The 18,212-nt window shown below is 44.4% G+C and overlaps 1 long non-coding RNA gene across 2 annotated transcripts; it reads right to left on the bottom strand.

The window, feature by feature from the left end:
- Window positions 1-260: 260 nt before the first annotated feature.
- On the bottom strand, window positions 261-10,949 carry LOC133162690 (uncharacterized). 2 transcript variants are annotated; one of them, XR_009716261.1, is made up of 3 exons: window positions 10,836-10,949; window positions 2,107-2,227; window positions 261-1,886 (listed from the first exon to the last, which is right to left on the bottom strand). It is a non-coding gene; the product is annotated as an uncharacterized LOC133162690 (long non-coding RNA). The 2 variants fall into 2 exon arrangements; XR_009716260.1 differs by lacking the exon at window positions 10,836-10,949 and adding an exon at window positions 3,052-3,406.
- Between the last annotated feature and the right edge of the window lie 7,263 nt (window positions 10,950-18,212).

Below are 18,212 nucleotides of genomic sequence, written 5' to 3'. Positions count from 1 at the left end.
CACAATGACAGGCCTGTCTGGAAACGTCGCCCTCTAATTATCCAGTGGGTGGCTAATTTAAATTAGCCACATGTTATGCCCTGGAGACCAAAAGTCATTAAGTTGCACTTGAGAAGACTAGTTGGATAGAGAATTTGAAAACAAGAGGAGAGTGACGTAGTGACCGAAATACAACATAAACAGAATTAAATGCTTGAAATGAAGTGATCATTGATTTTGTATAGTTGCATTTAAACATATTTACGACTACAATTGTATCCTAACAGCGTGTCGTTATTAAAGAACAGAGGACCGACAATAGATCCCTGAGGCACACCGAACCAAATGTTGTTCCCCAACTGGCCACCATTCAATTCCTATTGCATCATTAAGCGTAGACTCGAATGCTGAATCATTCACATTCACATCAAGAAGAGAGGTGATGCTCATTTAAAAAAAATCTGCTTATAGGCTTGTGGGTCCCAGCAGTATCTCTTTGCTCATTTACATTTTCTTTTGATTTCTTCTCTACTGAGAGTTCTGTTGATGTTCCTTTCTACACAAATGACAAAACTCTGGAATGTCCTCTGAAAAATCCATCCTCTTTGACATTTCTGCCCGCTCAGTATCATGCAGTGCTGGGCGAGTCGGAGAAATGAATCACGCCACAGATTCAATTGGGAGTGACATTTCAAAGCTGGCCCGCAGTGAATCGCCGGCAGACTCATCAGCATCAAGAGGGCTCGGCAACAGCGCTCGTCGCTAATCGTGTCACTGCGCCGATTGGTCATTGTCAAATAGAAGCTTTCATTTAAAACATTACTAAATGATTTTTTAAAAAGTGTCTCGCAACAAATCTAGTGACATCTTGTGATGTTATTGGGGCTTTCTGGAGACTTTCCACATTTGCCGATTTTACAAGTGAAAAATAAAGTCAATTTTGCATCATATCTTCTGCTGTTTTGGCCTTTTCACAAGTGCAAATTCTAAGCTAAGTTTGTAGTTTAGCTCGAAACTTTTGTGACTTCACAAAGACTACATGACAGATTTACAGCAATTATCCAAAGTGATAAACACTTTTCACCCGTTCCAAGCAGATTTGTCATTTGCAAGTGCGGCTAAGACGTTGACGACTGTTGGTTGCCCGCTTTCTGTCAATGCTCTGTGACATTTACGATATTTTGCTCATAAACAAATGAACAATGGAATAACCAGTGCATTCTCACCTGACAGCCGCCGCTAACTCGTTGATGCCTCGGAGGCAAAGCGATGACCTTGTCAAGGCAGAAGAAAGGTGTTACATGCGTGATTTGTGGCGGGGGCCCTTCCTGCACAACAACTGATTCACAACTCAACTCCACGAGAAATCTTCATTTTTAACAGCAGAAAACGTGAGATGGTGAAAGAAAGCTTTTAGTGAGAAGTTTACAGAACACTGTAACATGTAAGAATTATTACATAAGGAAAATTAAAAGTAGCAGCTGATATTTTTCAGAGTTGCGAATTGATGATGACATCATAATGCCATCATTATGGCCTTGGGAGGATTTTGAGTGACCCCTGATTGTAAAGAAAAAAAAATCTTCCTCGTGCATTGGAAAGCAGTCTAGTTGGAACTTGTTGCAATCTCCGAGTCTCGCTACTTCAAAAGAATGCAAGTCCTCTCCGCCGAACGTCAGTCTGCTTAATTGCTGCGAGGGAATAAGTCACATTAGGAGGCAGCGCCCCCCCCCAGGGCGTGGATCATTTTCATCACCCTAACCGACCTCCTCCTTTCTTTTTTTTCTGGCTTTTTTTTACTAATCTCCCCAGCCGGCGGCTCATTTTCACTGGGAATTGTTCGTCTGAGTTTCCGTCTGTCCTGTCAGCAGCTGTAACTCACTCTCTCCACGTCTCTCTCTCTTTTTCTGTCAGAAAATAACACACCACACATCATGACTTGAAAGTGACTTTTTGCTAAAGTTCCTATACAATCTTGGCAAGAATATTTGCAAAGTGAACATTTGTCATTGGCGTGATACAACAAAGTTTTTTTTTAAAACTGTACATCATTGATGCCTACCCTGAAGCTTCTAACACAAATATAATACACACACACTTATACGTACACACTTGGAGCACTTTTACCAATTTCAACTTCTTTTACTGCCACCTCAACTTCCTCAGCGGGTCATGGAGCTGCGTGGATTTGATCTTCAGCGTTCCTCCCGCTGCCGCCGCTTGGCCTCAGGGCCCGCTGCCACTCACTCTGAAAGATAAGAAGACTCCAAGTGATGGCATCCACATAAGAATCTGGCTTCCCGTAATTGCGTTGCACTGAGCAGTCAGCTTGTCAAAATGTTTCCCTGTTGTAGTCACGCAATGACCTCAGTGTAAATATGAAGATTTGAAAAAAAGTGACAAACCGTCTGCCTATCACACAATCGTCAACTGTTGCATTTCATCAACTTTAACCTGTAACCAGAAATTTAATAATAATATTTTGCATCACATTTTACATTCATTAATAATGCTTCATTAATTGATCTACCGTCCCATTTCCAAACACAGCATCATAGTGATGCATTTAGTTGTGTTCTTTTTCCTCCCGCTTTCTTTGTTACTCTTCCCTCTCCTCTGCCCGAGGGGCGGGTCTTGTGTGATGCCTATCGCAGTGTTTATTGTAAACAACTGAAAAGGGCTGTTACCTGGCGACGGGGCTTTCGTTAGCTTACTAGAAAAGGGGGATACCAAAAAGTCCCCTCAAACGTTTCAAATGATAACATCATGAATACTAATATGATGCATGAGAGTTGAGTTTGGTCCAGTTTACACTCTTTGACTCTTCCACATGTATCCTTCAGTTATGACTCCAGGCAATTTCAAATTTGCTCAATTTAGCTGAATATATATTTAAGTGGAATTCAATTTTGACGTGCATTCCATTGATCTGCACTTTCGGAAATAATGGAACCTGTTGTGCTGGTGGAGAAAACAATAACAACAACACCAGAAATGAGCGTATCTAATCCAGCAGATCATCCTGGGGTGTTTTTTTAAAGCCATTAATCTCCTTCGATACTGTATACTTACATATGTGTTGTTGTTCCAATTTGTAAAACGCAAGTTGAACAAAAATTGAATTTGAAGCACCTGAAGCACAAGACAAAACGGCAAGAGTTGGAGGCTGTTTGGAATGCTCCAAACATCTCCAGAATAGCGCGCCGTTGCCTCCGGGCGCCAGAAATAAGAAAGTAGGTGAGAAGACGACTCATTAATTTGCATCTTCCTTAAAGCGTTCATGCTTTGCCCATTTTAATAGTTGTCATGGAGCCCAGTGGGTGGGTCCATAGCAAGGCACAAATAGGCCTTTGCACTTGTAATCCATTGAAGGTTTCAGGTTGTTATTGGAATGCTGTTGAGTCTAAAAGTGCTCCCAACCCCCTGCTTCTGCTTTCTCGCACACGCACGCAAGCTGAAATATGGCTGCACGTCCTGGGTAATTAAAAGAGATGCTGATCTTTGTGACCTGGCCACACCCGTCACTTAACCTGGCATGTCGTCTGCATTTTGGAGCCCTGCCCAGCTGTGTGTGCATGACAAAAGACAGCTTCACAAAGCTCCTGTGTGTATGTGTGTGTGGCAGAGAGAAGAAAAAGGTTGCGGGGGTACCTGCAGAACCTTTTGACCTCTTCCCCTGACCCCCTTTTAACCCTTTAGTAGAGCTGGAATTCCACACCTGAATGCTTTGGGTTGTGGCTGCATTCTCATGTCCGCCCTACAGCGTTTCCATTACGTAAATCATGACACAATGTCAGATGAATGGATTTGCATATAAGTTGCCTCTGTGTTTTTATTTTCTGCTAACGGATATTTCAAGTAAAGACACACAATGTGTTGTCTGTTTAATTTTTGTTTTCCTTTGCTCTTGTCAGGTTGGGGAAGTGATAGCATTAAACACAAACATAGTACTCATGCGTATTTATTGGCAGCAGGATAAGCTGCATGGAGAATGGATGACTTGAAAAGAATTGCTCTGAAGGTCACATGACAGAGAAAAACAAATATTAATGTTCCACTGAATATGTGACTATCATGAATTATATCAAGTATATCATGTTATTTATAATATATAAACCATATACTGTACTGTATACTTGATCTGTTTATGCATCCATCCATTTTTCTATGCCACTTGTATGTACTGTATTGATGATTGGATTTAAAAATAAATAAATAACGAAAACATATATTCTTCATTTTTACAATGTGGATTTTTTTCTAAATGGTGTATACGTCCGACAGTGTGTCTATATGCATTTATATTTTTGATTTACAAATAGAATATAATTTGCATTTAAATAAATGCGGTGTCACTAAGTAACACTAGGGGGCTCTCTTTCTCTCAAAATTTTGTGAACAGTGTTTACAGAATATTGAATTATAGACTGGTTAATGGCATTTAATTTGACAATGTTTGTACCTACTTTCATATTATCATGTTCAGTTGTTGTCAACAAAGTGTCCCTGAATTATTATTTGAAACAATAACTACAACGGTACATGTGTGCATTACGTGTCTTCATTAGAGGCCTTTAAGGTATTTTAAGTGCATTGTAAAAAATGTATATATAATTGCAGCCTTTGGGAATGTGCAAGACATTTCCCCCCCAAACAAGCCTGCGGCAACTTGCCATGGTTGGGCAGCCACTTTTGCCCGTGGGTTTTACGTAATAATTAGTGCAGCCACAAGATGAAGCACTCACATTAGCGGTTGTTGGTTATCGAAGGCTGCTGACAAGCTCAATCATCTTTAATAAAGGCCATCTCTGATTGAGTTGACGCTAGCAAAAGTAAATATTTTGGCTTGTAGGCAGCGCTAATCATCTGTCTTGCACTTTTACTTTTGAAGTTGCATGAGCAGGTTTAGAAAAACAAAATATTGCAATTTGACATTGGGTTGACATGATGCCTAGCTAACGTGTGCCAGCAAAAAGCTTATTAGTCAACAAACTAAGCTTAATACAATGAAGACAAACAATCAAAACAATAACAAAAAATAATTTTAAATAATTCATTTGCTTTTTTTGCCCTCCTCTGCTCAGAAAAGGGTTGGGCAGACAATTGTAGATATTAAACCACTTGAATAATTTCAATCACAAATCGTCGACCCATCGGAAGGTGTGTGACGATAAATGTTAGGCGCAAACGGGCATTCCGTCTTCCTTCAAGCAGTCGGGCGGCCGACCCCACGTGCCCCTCCAGGCTGTGTGGAGCAGCGTTGGGGCAGCTTACACTCTTACCCTCGCTGTAATTCTCAGTGACAGCTCCGGTGCTCGGGGCCAAACCCATAACCGCCAACGTCGCCTTCACAAACAGGCCCCGCGGTCACCCACACTCTCTCCCCCTACCCTCCTCTCCCGTCTGGCTCACCCATTCCCCTCGTCTATTTTTTTCTGCCACTGGTCGGTTAGCGTCCTGCCGCTTTGTTTTACGTATGTAGCTCATGTGATACTTGAATGCTTCTGGGAACAAAGCGGCGAAAATTCTCAAGAGCTACAGCCCTCACTTCAACATGGGTTTCAAGATGGCGCCAAAGCACTACTTTGATCACCAACATTTAATAAATTTAAACTAAAAAAAATCGTATAATATGTACCAAATGAGTATGCGTGTACCAGGACTTAGTCTCTCCGGGTCCACCCCCGTTGACCTGCGTGCCAACCTGAGGGCGAGAGTTGGACTCTGCATCATCGCATGACAACACAGCTTTTCCGACCTGATTAAAACCAGAGTGAGTCAGAGCTAGACTTCCCTGAGTGCTCTGTCGCCTTTTTTTCTCTCGCCAACCGGGTGGTTCAGATTCTCTATCAGCCCGACTGTCGGGTCAATTTCATTTAGTGAGGACGTGAGGAACTGGATCCTTAGCGTGGAGAACACCTGAGGCACCAGAGAGGGATTTTTAATGTCAAAAATGAATATGCAAATACCACCAAATGTCACAACGCGTGCCTTAGTCATGCGCTGATCCGAGAGCACGGCGGCGAGCGGGCCGCGCACGAGAAGAATCCAAGCCCTACCGCCAGCCAGTGCGAGATGCCAGACTACGAGCCAAAAGCGCATGGATCCGAGAAGAGGCCAAACATCCATTGGGATGTCACGTGCTCATCGTCAAGCCTTCTGGCCCACTTCCCAGCCGCCTTCCTGTTTTACCGCCGCTTACTAAGGCAGAACGGCGGAGAGGGGGCTTGACACCATGACTGATTGCAAAACAAGCAATAGGACGAGCATCGAGGAACACACCTGCGCCAAGTCAGTTTGGAGTTCGTGACGGTTGGAAAGGTGAAAAAGTGTCAGCACCTCAGTTGAACTTTTTAGGACTAAAACAAAAGCCATGACAACAAAACACCCAATAGAGACTATAGAGTTTTGCAAGTGACCCAAGAGCTAGGCTGGGTGAAGATCCCGAGTCACTTTCAAGCTACCAAGTTCAAGCATTCTTTGTTTTACATTAACTGACAGTTTTATTTCATTATAAATATTTAATAACACAAATTCCTGCAAAATCCCAAATTTCCGACGTTGGTCAACATCTGCCAAGAAAATTGTCTCTCCTCATTGTGAGGGGAGTCGGCATGTTTTGTTACAGTATGTACAAGCCTACACACACACACACACACACATACACGGTTTAATGAAAACACAAAGTGGATGGAAGTCATTAGTGTGGAACAGAGCTGAGAATTAAAGTGGAAAGGTTGTGGTGGAGGGGTGGGGGGGAATGTTGAAGTTTGCTAAATGCCCTCATAAACACTCTCTTGTACACAAATACACGATGATCCCACTTTGTGTTTTCATGTTTTGTTGTTCTTGTCGGAACATGTTAATGACAGACATCAAAGCATGAATCCCCCCCCCCCCCCCGCGCCCCCACCACGGTTCCCCCCTCTTTCTCCCACCGTCAGGCCAGCTTGGCAACGCTCGGTCTTCATCTGGTCCTCATATGGGCTTCATTCGCCCCCCGCTGCAATCCAGCCCAAAACTATTTCCTCTTTCAATTTCCAGGGGAAGTTGTTAAATGCTTTCTGAAGCCAACAGGCCTCATTCCGCCCTTCCTTCTTTCTGTCTCGGCTACTTTATGCACGGCGACTCACGACCGAGCAATAATCAGCTCTCCGCGTTGCCGGGATATGAAGTACCGCCAGCCGCAGCACAGTAACCCCCAAAGACACAGTTTTTCGGCATAGACTAAAAACACAATGAAGTGTTTCAATTAAGTTCAGACAACAATTGATACCTGAATTGGTTTTACGTACAGGCTTTATGTAGAGTGCATGCTGCAGTGCTTGGATACTTTTAGCCACTCAAAGTGCTTTGCAATGCTACTAATCCCTTCCACTGGAAAATGTATATCAATAAGAATACTCCGATAAATGCATAGTTACTTATATCAATTAATTCATATTTTAATTGTACATAAAATACCCATTGGTCTAAATTGAGCTGCTAAATGAATTAATAAACTAATAATTGTGGTTATTTCAGTCTAAAAATATAAAGTTTGCTCTTTGCAGCCCTAAAGCTAGCAATTCTGTGTTTTGCTTTGGATATTAACGTGACTTGCACAATTTCTTTTAAACAGCAACGTTATTGGCATAGTGATCCACCGAAAAAAAGGAACAAGATTTTAATTAGTAGCGATCCACAGAAAAAGAGGAACAATATTTGAATTGTCTGCCAAATATTTTTGAAAGAATCTCAAAGTGACACTGGTACAGTGAAGTTGTTGTGGAGCATCCTAGTAGCGCGCACACACATGCGCACACACACGCAGCCTCTTTGTCCCAAGCACGCAGTCATGTGGGCCGCATAGCCACAGGGCCTCAAACGCATCATCTGAAGGACAAACCAGGCCGACTTTCCTCATGCCTCGCTCCCTCCTCTCCGCTCACAATGTGCCCGCTAACCTTGCTACCAGTAGGGAAGCGAGTGCAGAGCGGATCTATTAATCCAGACCCCCGCACCCCCGACCCTCCCTGGTGTGGTAGTGACGGAGGCAAGGCTGGAGGTGCAACGTAGCAGGTCTTCAATGTAAGCCGTGATGACAGGTGTCACTGGGTCTCACGGGCGGACCTGTGACGGGTGTCCTGCTCACTTACAATCCTCACTCGGGCGCTTTTCACAAGTCATACACTGATGCGTGCCAAAAAAAAAAAAAAAAATTACAAAAGAACGGGAGATAAGCAGCATTCATCAGAGTCTCCTTGCAAGAAAAGTCTCAAGCGTGCAGCAGCAACACTCGCCCTCCAGCCTGGCACTGTACACACGCCGGCTGCCAAGCCAGTTTAGCTGAGCGCGGGAGAGCTCAAGGAGTCTGCAAGCGGAAGGAGGCCCGTAGCTCCCCAATGCAGTGGCTCACAATTAGGCGAGCTGGAGGAAACTCACAGGCACGTCCGTCTTGCTTAACGTGACGAGCAAAAGTCGAGAAAAAAAAAAGGCCTCAGCAGGTTGTTTACACTCTTTGAAACAGTGTGGCCTATACACAATTCAAGTTTGTTCGACAAAAAAAGGACACTAATTGAAACAATGATTGATTTGGAATCTCATGTAGTCTGTGACTATTTATCAGCTCATGGGAATTACAGCATTTCCATTTCACTGGGACCCCAACTGAGAGACACACCCATGAAGGCCCTCTTTTGTGGCGGCGGCGACGGCGTCACAGGGGAAAGCCAGCCCGGCCCCCTTTTATTCTCCCGCCTTGACTCAGGGAAGCTAATGAGTGCAGGCCCGGTGTGTCTACTCTCCAGGGAGGCAGCGCCATTCATCCAGTGGCCCCCTTGTGTGATATCCCGTGTATTTACTAGAGGCCAAGCCTGTAGTGTGTCAACACTCTCACACACTTCACTCCTCCCTGTGCTGTAATCTCTCCCTCTCTCTTGCTCGCAAAAGCCCTGGCCCACCTTTTCACACTGCGGCTTGCTTCGAGGGAGGGCTGGCGGCAGATGCGAAAAAAATAAGCGGGAGGGGAACTTGTTAAACGGCCGTCCGTATGGCCCCGCTCAGCACAACGGGACACGGGTCGGCGTGCGGGCCGTGGAAGCCGCCGTGCCCACTGGTGCGACTGAGGGCCTTGTAGGTATCACTACCAACACACTCATAAAGGCTCTTGAAATGCCGCTGAAGTGCTTTGACGCCATGTGCGAGAGCGCACGCACAGCTACAAGGCAAACTAGGTTCAGTTGCATGAATGTGATGCTATTTTTATGCCCACTCTCAACTTTCTGTCCAGGTGACAGAGACACAATTCACACTTGTGTTCATTGTCGATAAAGAAAGAGCCGATCCCAAATCGGTTTGACGGATTTGTGGATTGCGTGTTTTGGTAGATGGATGTTTCAATGGGGCCTATGAGAGTAAACATGTGTTTAGTTATTTGGCATGTCTAATGAGGAAAAGCTCGCCTATGCTTGACTTCACACGAGCTCTGCAGGCAGGAAGACTTTGACACGCCTGCGCCAGACTTGCCAGCGTCGTCCACGCTCGGGCCTTGTTGCAGGATCCTCAAGAATTGGGTTAATATGCGCCAGTGACGAGGTTATTATTTTGTTAGCGTCTTATTGGGGTCATCAAGTGGTCATTGTCTCAAACCAATTAGGCGCACCGCTTGCCTAAGAAGTACTGTAGCATGCTTCCGGCTGCAAAGACGTTAAAAAAAAAATATCATGCAGATGAATAATGTTATGCGTTAATGCTTTATAATTATATTCTATGTTATAGTAATTATTTTTATAGTTGAGAGTTTTCGTTTAACCTTTGGGTTAGCCTCAGTGCTAACCGCTGTCATATTGCGCTCAGGAAACCCAAGCAGGACATTTGCATTTATGCAGATTAAATTAATCTGTTGATCCCAGAGTCGGTCTAATGAGCAAGGCATCTCGTGGTGTGTATGTGTGCGTGTGTGTGTGTGTGTATGAATTTGCGTATGCATGAAAAAGGACGGCTTAATTAGAGGAAAACTGCGCCCGAGCGCCCCCTAAAAAGGTCATACTTGGCCACGGGCTTGAATACATTCTCTGCTGTTTGACGTGCCACAAAGTGACAAGTGCAATGACAGATTTTTTTTTTTTTTGCGCAAAAAAAGAAATTAATAGACGAGCCAAAGATATAGAAAGGGCAATAATTGGTTTACTATCACCCACTGTATTTATTGGCCAATTGTTCCTCTCATTAATTTACAGCCTAAAGTGTGCGTTTGTTCATCGGTGCCCATCGTGTGCTTTTAATGTCATTTCTCCAGACATAATATTCCTGGGTCAATTAAAAAAATCTATAATGTGAGGTCGTGACCCAAAATTGAAACGCTTTCCATTCAAGACCGACAGCAAGGAATAACTGGACCTGAGTTTCGGCTGTGTTTATTTCGGAAATTCCGACGATGCATAAAAACAGTCCAAATATGCGTTCTTATTTTTCAAGGCTCGTGCACCTCCAAATGCCCTTATTCTTGATTTGCTGTCAGTCAGCCTGTTTGTGAGTCTAAGTCGGGCTGTCTGTACAAATAAAAATCATCCTTGCTGAATTACCTCGCACCTAAAAGGCGAGGCACGGGATAATAGCGAACGGGCTCGGTATTAACAGATTTCATTGCATCTATTGTGGTGTGCGCCCGTGAATCAGGACGAGCCAAATCCCTACCCGGGCCGACCTAACCAAACCAAAGCGTTTGGCTTTGTTTGACTCCCATCTAAAAAGAGGCTTGTGCTGTCACTGACGACGACGGCGAGCACACAAGCGCAGCGTAAGTGACACAAAGATCCAAAAGATAAACATGTAGCATTGAATCAATGGATTACACGCTCGCCTCGACAAAGTACCTTTCTGCACCTTGGGGATTTCGCCGTTTGCTAAGTGTTGACTGCCACTCCCGGCCTGGCTGAATAGATTCCGAGGAGAACTCTGTGCTGAATGACTGCTGCGGTTTCCGTAATGCTTGGCTATTATCAGCAGTCAATACATTTGTTTTATCAAGGGGACACACTCACACCACGGAACTCCATGTGCTTGAATGTGCTTTTCATCACTTCTTTCTTGCTTTTGAAAGCACCAGTTTACTTAAAAATGTACAGTAGACACAGCACAAAAATATCCGTGCCTAAGTTAATAGCGTCTCGTCCGTTTAAGGCAAAAAAAAAAAATGCATTCCGAGCATTTATCAAACAAGCGAGGACCTTTGAGATAAGAAAAAATGGTGGCAGGAAGAAGTCTTATCTGAAACCAGACTGGTAAAGTTTTAAGTGCCAAAGCAGGCATGTGGCACGTGACTCCTCGATTAAAAGCGTTAATAAGGTCGAAGTTGTTTGTTGTATGGGAGTGTGTTCGTGTTGGTAGATGATCAGAGCGTGAGGCAGGCTGCAACACGTTCCTGTAAAACAGGGGTCACCAAACTACGGCCCGCGGGCCGGATACGGCCCATGGGACCGTTTAATCCGGCCCCCCAACCCTGAACAAATTGTATTATTAAACTTTTTTTTTTTGGTCATTTTGCCTGCAATGACTGCGTTTCCCCAGTAGATGGGGAAGCGCTCGCCTGCGCATTTACTACCGGAAGCCGTGTCAGACAGCTCGGTGCACACTCACAAGCGCGTGTACGGACATGGCGCACTCGCGCTCTATTTGTATCAGTCCCGAATTTAGAGCGTGGGCTGTGACGACAGCATTCTTGTAATTCGCGCGCTGAGCTTTCAGATGCAGTTTTGCGCTAAAGCCACCCACAAACCTTCCCCTGGAATCCTTCCATTAAAATGAGTCGCCCAAGGAAAAGCAAGGTGGACACAGTGCCGAGCATTTAAAAGAGAGTGGCCAATTTGGCTCGACGTACGCGACGTGACGTTCAGCCACATGAACGTCAACATCAACCCGTCACAGATCGAGATAAACGGACCAACACCTCGGATCTCGCCTAAGAATTGCCCCAACAAATTTTACTCCAGACTACTATGACGCACTAGCAAACTTTAACAAAAAAGACAGCGGTGTCTACAAGCCTACTGGAACCTACAAAAGGATTATAAGGAAGGAACACAAGAACTTTAAGAGACTGCTCATATGTGTCAGAGAGATTCTGGTCTGACAACTAAGCTGAACTTTTATCTGTTAAGATTGGGCATGGCACAACAGAAAGTTAATGTTCCATGGCTTTTTTTTTTCTATGAAGAACCCAGAGAGAGTTATTTAGGTATTATTTATTTCCTGATTTTTCTGTGAAGAACTCAGAGAGGGTTATTTAGTTATTATTTATTTCATTAATAGTGTTATTATTTGTTTCCTGAGTTTTTTTCTGTAAAGAACCTGGAAAGGGTTATTAAATAACCGTTATTTGGTTATGTGTGGCTTTCTGGAAAACAATAAATTTTTTAAGCTCCCCTACGATCGTCACACTTTTTCTGTTACAAACTGACGCCGGCCCCCCATCAGAGAAGGGAAAAGTTATGTGGCCCTCACAGGAAAAAGTTTGGGGACCCCTGCTGTAAAACATACATTAGCTCCACTACGCTGGAATCTGAGCGGGTTCACTCCCGTGCAAGTTTGACCTGAGATTTCTTTTTTTCAGTAAAGCAAGATAGATGTTGTCAAAGACCATTTACTATTTAAGTGGGGTACCTGTTACAATCAGTCAGCAAAGGCCCGATAACTGGATTTCTCAAAAATATTACCGTAATTTTCGGACTATAAATCGCGTTTTTTTTCATAGTTTGGGTGGGGGGGCGACTTATACTCAGGAGCGACTTATATATGGTTTTTTTTCACTTTTTTGGGCATTTTATGGCTGGTGCGACTTATACTCCGGTGCGATTTATAGTCCGAAAATTAAGGTAATAGTCGTCTGGTGTGGGATGTCTTTTTCCTCCCTGATACGCTTGGAAAATAATCCCGGTTGACAATCGTACATATTACTTTGGTCAATATTTCCTATTGCAAATCCAACACGAATTTTCCACATCCATGGATTGTGACGTAAAATGGAACGATAGCCAATTAGAAAGTCATCTGGAACTCGCGCTGTTGCCAACAAGAAGGGAAGACACACACACATGGATGACTTGATGCCGCCTCCCCACCCTCCTCTTTGAAGTGTGGACCTGGCAATAAATTCTTTGGCTCCTTTCTACTCGTTCCCATTTCGATTAGTGAGGTTAACAAGCCACTGCAGCTCGAGCTAATGAGACTATACCCCAGAGAGGGGTCATCGGAGGTGGTGGTGGTGGTGGGGTGGGGTCTGAGAGATAAATGTCTTAATCTCTGTCCTCCTGGGGAGTAATCTGTGAGAAATGACAAAAGGGACGCTTGTCCACCATGAAGTTACACTGACAGCGTTGCGCATTGTCAGCATACCTCACAAACACGGGGGCCCCGTGCGACCAATCCTGCTGGGGACAGATGGGCAGACAGAGAGGGGGGGCCTCATTAAGGCAGGATGTACCAGGATGCAGTTAAAAAAACTTTTCTTGACTCTCAACAACCCCCCCCCCCCCCTCCCTGTTCTTCACAGTGTTCACAGTGGTGCACCAGGAGATCACTAACAGATGAGTGGGGACTCAGAATTAATCAACAAACAGAACTTAGGTTGTGTTTTTTAGGTCATTTTTTGGAATGTTTAAAAGGAGGCTAATTTTTGGAGAGAGTTAAGGCCTTACTGTGCAGTGGTTTTCAATCTTTGGTGTTTCACGAAAACAAATGATTATAGTCGCCATTTGTCTAAACTGAATGAAGATGGGAGCCCTACACTTGATTCAGCACACCATTCTCACAGATTTGTGCCGTTTAGTTTGGGTGAAGAAGTGCACCTAAATGTGAGGAAGCAGTCGAAGCTGTAGACTGTGCATATTCCACACCAAAGCGACAGGCACCGGCTGATTGTCAGCACTGCCCGGGATGTTTTGAAGCAGCGGGGGAGGAGATGTGACAAGACAACACCCCCCCCCCCCTCTCATTTGTCTGCTCACTTGGAGTCAGAACATGTGACCCGCATTGGCTGGCATGCAGACACGCTTGTTAAACGCCTCGTTGACCTCTCTCTTGATAATAGATAGACTCGACTTGCTGAGTCTCGACCTCCAAGCCCGGGTCAGAACATGAGGCTCCATTACACTGGCAGGCGTAATGTCCAGGAATCCAGAATAGAACCCGACATGTTTATGCATTTAATCCACTTAGCAACAGGAACGAAATATAACAAAACACAGCTCTGCTTTTGTGCGTATGTGGTGACTTCTGCAAACAAGGAACGCAAACATCTTTAATCTTTAATCCATCACAACCCAGGGCACAAACTGAAAAGATCATTTTCCTTCCTTTCTGCAGCATCACACACAGCCACACAAGCAGGAGGTCTGATTTAGACAACAAGGCTTTGTCCTTTCCAGTAACTGCTGAAAATGGATTTACGCAACAGGTCCAAGTGCCCGTTGAGAATTTAGTTTGCTGAGCTACAGTCTTGCGAGATCGAGGTGCTTCAAAGGTCCATTCACCCTCCAAATTTCCAGATAATTCAAAACCCAGATTCCAGAAATCAACTTTGTGACCCAAAAAAAATAATATGAATTTCCCTTTAGGTATTTAATGAACACACAAAGCTTCCATGTCCTCTGTTGCCAGGAGCATTCATCAAAATAAAATTAGATGCGTGCATTGTCTGCTTCGTTCATTTGGGAGGTTCCCAAACCGAAAGAAGGAGGCAGCGAGACAAAGTGGCTTGCGGCAACAGTGGACATTCGGAAACTAATCCTAATTGAATTAAAATCTCCCTCACCTACTCAGAGGGAAGAGATTCGGGCTCTTGCAGGCAGCTAATTGAGGCCCTGAATACGTGCGCTAGCCGTGACACAATGAAGCCTGGGGGGCCTCAAACGCCTCCCAGGGGCACTCCGCTAATAATTGGCTAATTCATCCTCGTCTGAGGTACAAGAACCCGGAGCGGGAGGGATAACGAGGACTTTGATGATGACCTCGTGGCTCTGAGGACCACGTGAGAGGCTGGTAAGGACCAAATTTACAACAACCTCTCAAAGACATGACTAAATTGCTCTTATTGAAATGACTGAAAATCTCTGATCGCCAAAATTGTGAGCTTTGATGGTTTCTCACGTTTGATTTTGGTCTTTCGGACTTCTCCAAAGACACCCTTAGCGCTGCGCCGTTTTGCAGACGAGGGTTAAAGCGGGCCAGAGGGTAGGACATCCGTGTATAACGCGTGTCTCTGTGATACTCACAGAAAGAGACAAGTATGCAATTTGCCCTCAGATGAAACACAACACATAATGGTCTCTTTTGTAATAGGCCAGGGTGAAATGAGGATGCTCACATGTATCAAAAACAATCTAAGGAGTGAGAGGATTCAAATTGAAGAGTTTGATGAATGCGAAGGAGAATAAAGGTTCAAAAGTGCAAATCTGTTCTGTTTGACTCATATGTTGCCTTTAACATTGACTTGAAAATTCATCGCTCCCCAATCCCACTTTCAAACAAATCTGACTTTCCTCTCACTTCGGTTTTCTGTAATGTAGTGACATACTTGTGAAATAACCTTTTTTTGGGGGGTTGGTTGGTTTTAACATGTGGCTTTTTTCATAAACTCAATGAGTAATCTAATACAAAACAAGTCACATTTGATAACTTTTGGGACATTGGTATACACAAAGTCTTCAACAACAGCAAGAACCACAAAAACAACACAACAACAATGCACATCAGCAACAACAAAGCAGCAAAACAGAGTGATAGAAAACAGGGAACTAAATACCATCACACTGACAAGACAACAAGGCACACCTGACGAGAGGCGGCTCAAGAAAGCTGATAGGTTGACACAAGGAACAAGGAAACAAAAATTCTAACTGATTTATTCCACAATATTCCTTGGGAAATTTTCCCATTCACATTATCAGTCAAATTTCCTGACACATTTATATACAAATAGTTTTCAGTTACATTTCCAATCGATTTTAAAATTTCTTTCCACACGACGAATGAGAAAACTTGTTTTTTTAACCGGAATTGTAACCCGTTCCTTTCTCTCAATGTTTCACCCGACCCCATGTAGGAGTCCCAAAAAACACGGCTCGAGTCAAAAGCGATGCATATCTTGGTGGGCGCCAGCCTGCGGCAAGGACGACAAAGACTTCATGCGACGTGACAGAGTTCCGAAGCCGCCCAAATGGACACAGCGACTGTCATTGCAAATAGTCCTGGCGTGCGCATATGTTGCACCGTGCACATTAAACACACGGCCACGGAGCTGTACACTTGCTTTTGTGTGCGTCTGGATGTGCAACCCCTCCTTGTGCCTCAGGCCCTCGCTGGTGCGGGTCAGAAATGTTAAAGAAAAACACATGTCGTGCAAACAGATACAATAAAGTATAGCAGACCGTTCGAGCATTTATTCAATATCCTTGATGTCAAGTTTTCCATGCCATGCACTTGTCTCCCGTAGGGCTCTGGAAGCTACGAGAAGTTGACGCATGCTTATTGTCACTAGCGCAGCGTGCTCCTTTACTAGCCAGGGTTAGTCATCTACTAGAAGGCCAAAAACAGAGCGAGACATTTTAGAAGTGCATTGAATTACAAATGTGTACAAGTGACGACAAAAAACATGAGAACATGGACCTGTAACGGAAAGTTAGCAAGGAAATTGAATAAATGTTCAATCGGATTTCCTCGAAGCCGATTCGGCATCAACAAATAGTGACAAAAATTTAAATCTGGGCAATCAGTTGACTTTACCACATTTCTTTCTGTGTGTGTGTGTGTGTGTGTGTGTGTGTAAGTGTGTGTGTGTGTCTGTCCTCAGACGTCAGAGGAACAAGGCGAGGAGTGTCACAAGACATTTGGCCACAATGGAGCCACGCGGCACGCTGCCATTCACTTTGAATCAAGCGCACCCTGAGAGATGCTGGCCCGGGGTGTGGGAGCGTAACCACACACTCACACACTCATGCGCGCACTTACACAAACACAAATACACACGCGTCTTCATCACCCTACCACACTTTGCCTTGCAGACACACCAAACACAAGGTCCCCAACACGACTCATCGCCCCGCCTCGGGCCCACTCCTGACCCGCCTGGACGGACGCACATACAAATACACATTCTCATGCAACAGCAACACGCAAACATCTATAAATTGCCCATACAAACACACACGCTCACCCATGTGGATGTCATGGACGAGACGAGTCCAGCATCTTCTTTTGACTTTGCCACCTTCCTTCCTAGCTTCCTTCCCACTTTTCTCCCCCCTCCCATTTGGGAAATTTCAGGGAAAATAGCCAAAGGCCAGATTGGAGGTTGGCTGCCTCTTTGCATTACCAGCAAAGATAAATATTCCCAGGATGACTCCCATTGCCCGGAGGATGTTTACGTGTGTACATGCTAACCCTAAGCCCTCCTCCTCTACTCTTCTTCCAAGAAGAGAAAGGAGGGGGGGGGACACACACACACAGCCCATACTTTGTCTACACAATGCACCGTGGAACGTAAAAGTCTACATAGCGTCGGAGCCCTGCTGTGGAAGCTGTGTGTGTACAATCGCTAACGTTGTAAGATGTGACTATACAAAAATGTCAGGGGAAGCCTACGAGAACATCAGAACTTTATTTGGGGTTCCGCTGAGGCACTTTAGGTGGTGGCAGGTGCACGTTAACTGAATACAGTCATGTGTGCTCACTTTTGCAAAAACTTTGACTCATTCGTTTGATTTTTAGTTCTGTTGAAACGAAACAATTTTTCTTTTCAATTGAGTTGATATATATATCACTTTGAAATTATTTATGTTGGTCCTTCAAAGTTCCCTTCTGGTACTCGTGAATCATGTTGAACGTGGCATTTGAGGAGGCTCCAATAAAACGGCACTTGTTAGCGTCCCCTTTTAACTTCCCCTTCCTACTGCAGGAGATTACGGGGCAGCTTGCCTTCTCGCTGTTCTCACGCTGCCTTCGACGTATGCGTTGACTTTATTACTTGTGAGCAATGAGCTGCGGCCTGCGCCGGCACGCAACGCAATGACACGATGCGCGGCATCCCAAGAATGGTCATAAAGGAGAGATGTAAGTGCCGATGAATGCGCTCACGAGCTCATGAACGCAAGCCTGCAAAAAACAAATTGCATTTGCTGTCAGTCAGATATGTCGGAAAAAGGTCAAAGTTCAGGCTTATTTGCACGCAAAACAAAAAATGTCTTCTTTTATTGCAC

Source organism: Syngnathus typhle, linkage group LG11, assembly GCF_033458585.1.
Source record: "Syngnathus typhle isolate RoL2023-S1 ecotype Sweden linkage group LG11, RoL_Styp_1.0, whole genome shotgun sequence".
Taxonomy (NCBI): domain Eukaryota; kingdom Metazoa; phylum Chordata; class Actinopteri; order Syngnathiformes; family Syngnathidae; genus Syngnathus; species Syngnathus typhle.
The sequence above is the reverse complement of the archived record's forward strand: the minus strand, read 5'-3'. Positions and strand labels throughout refer to the sequence as shown.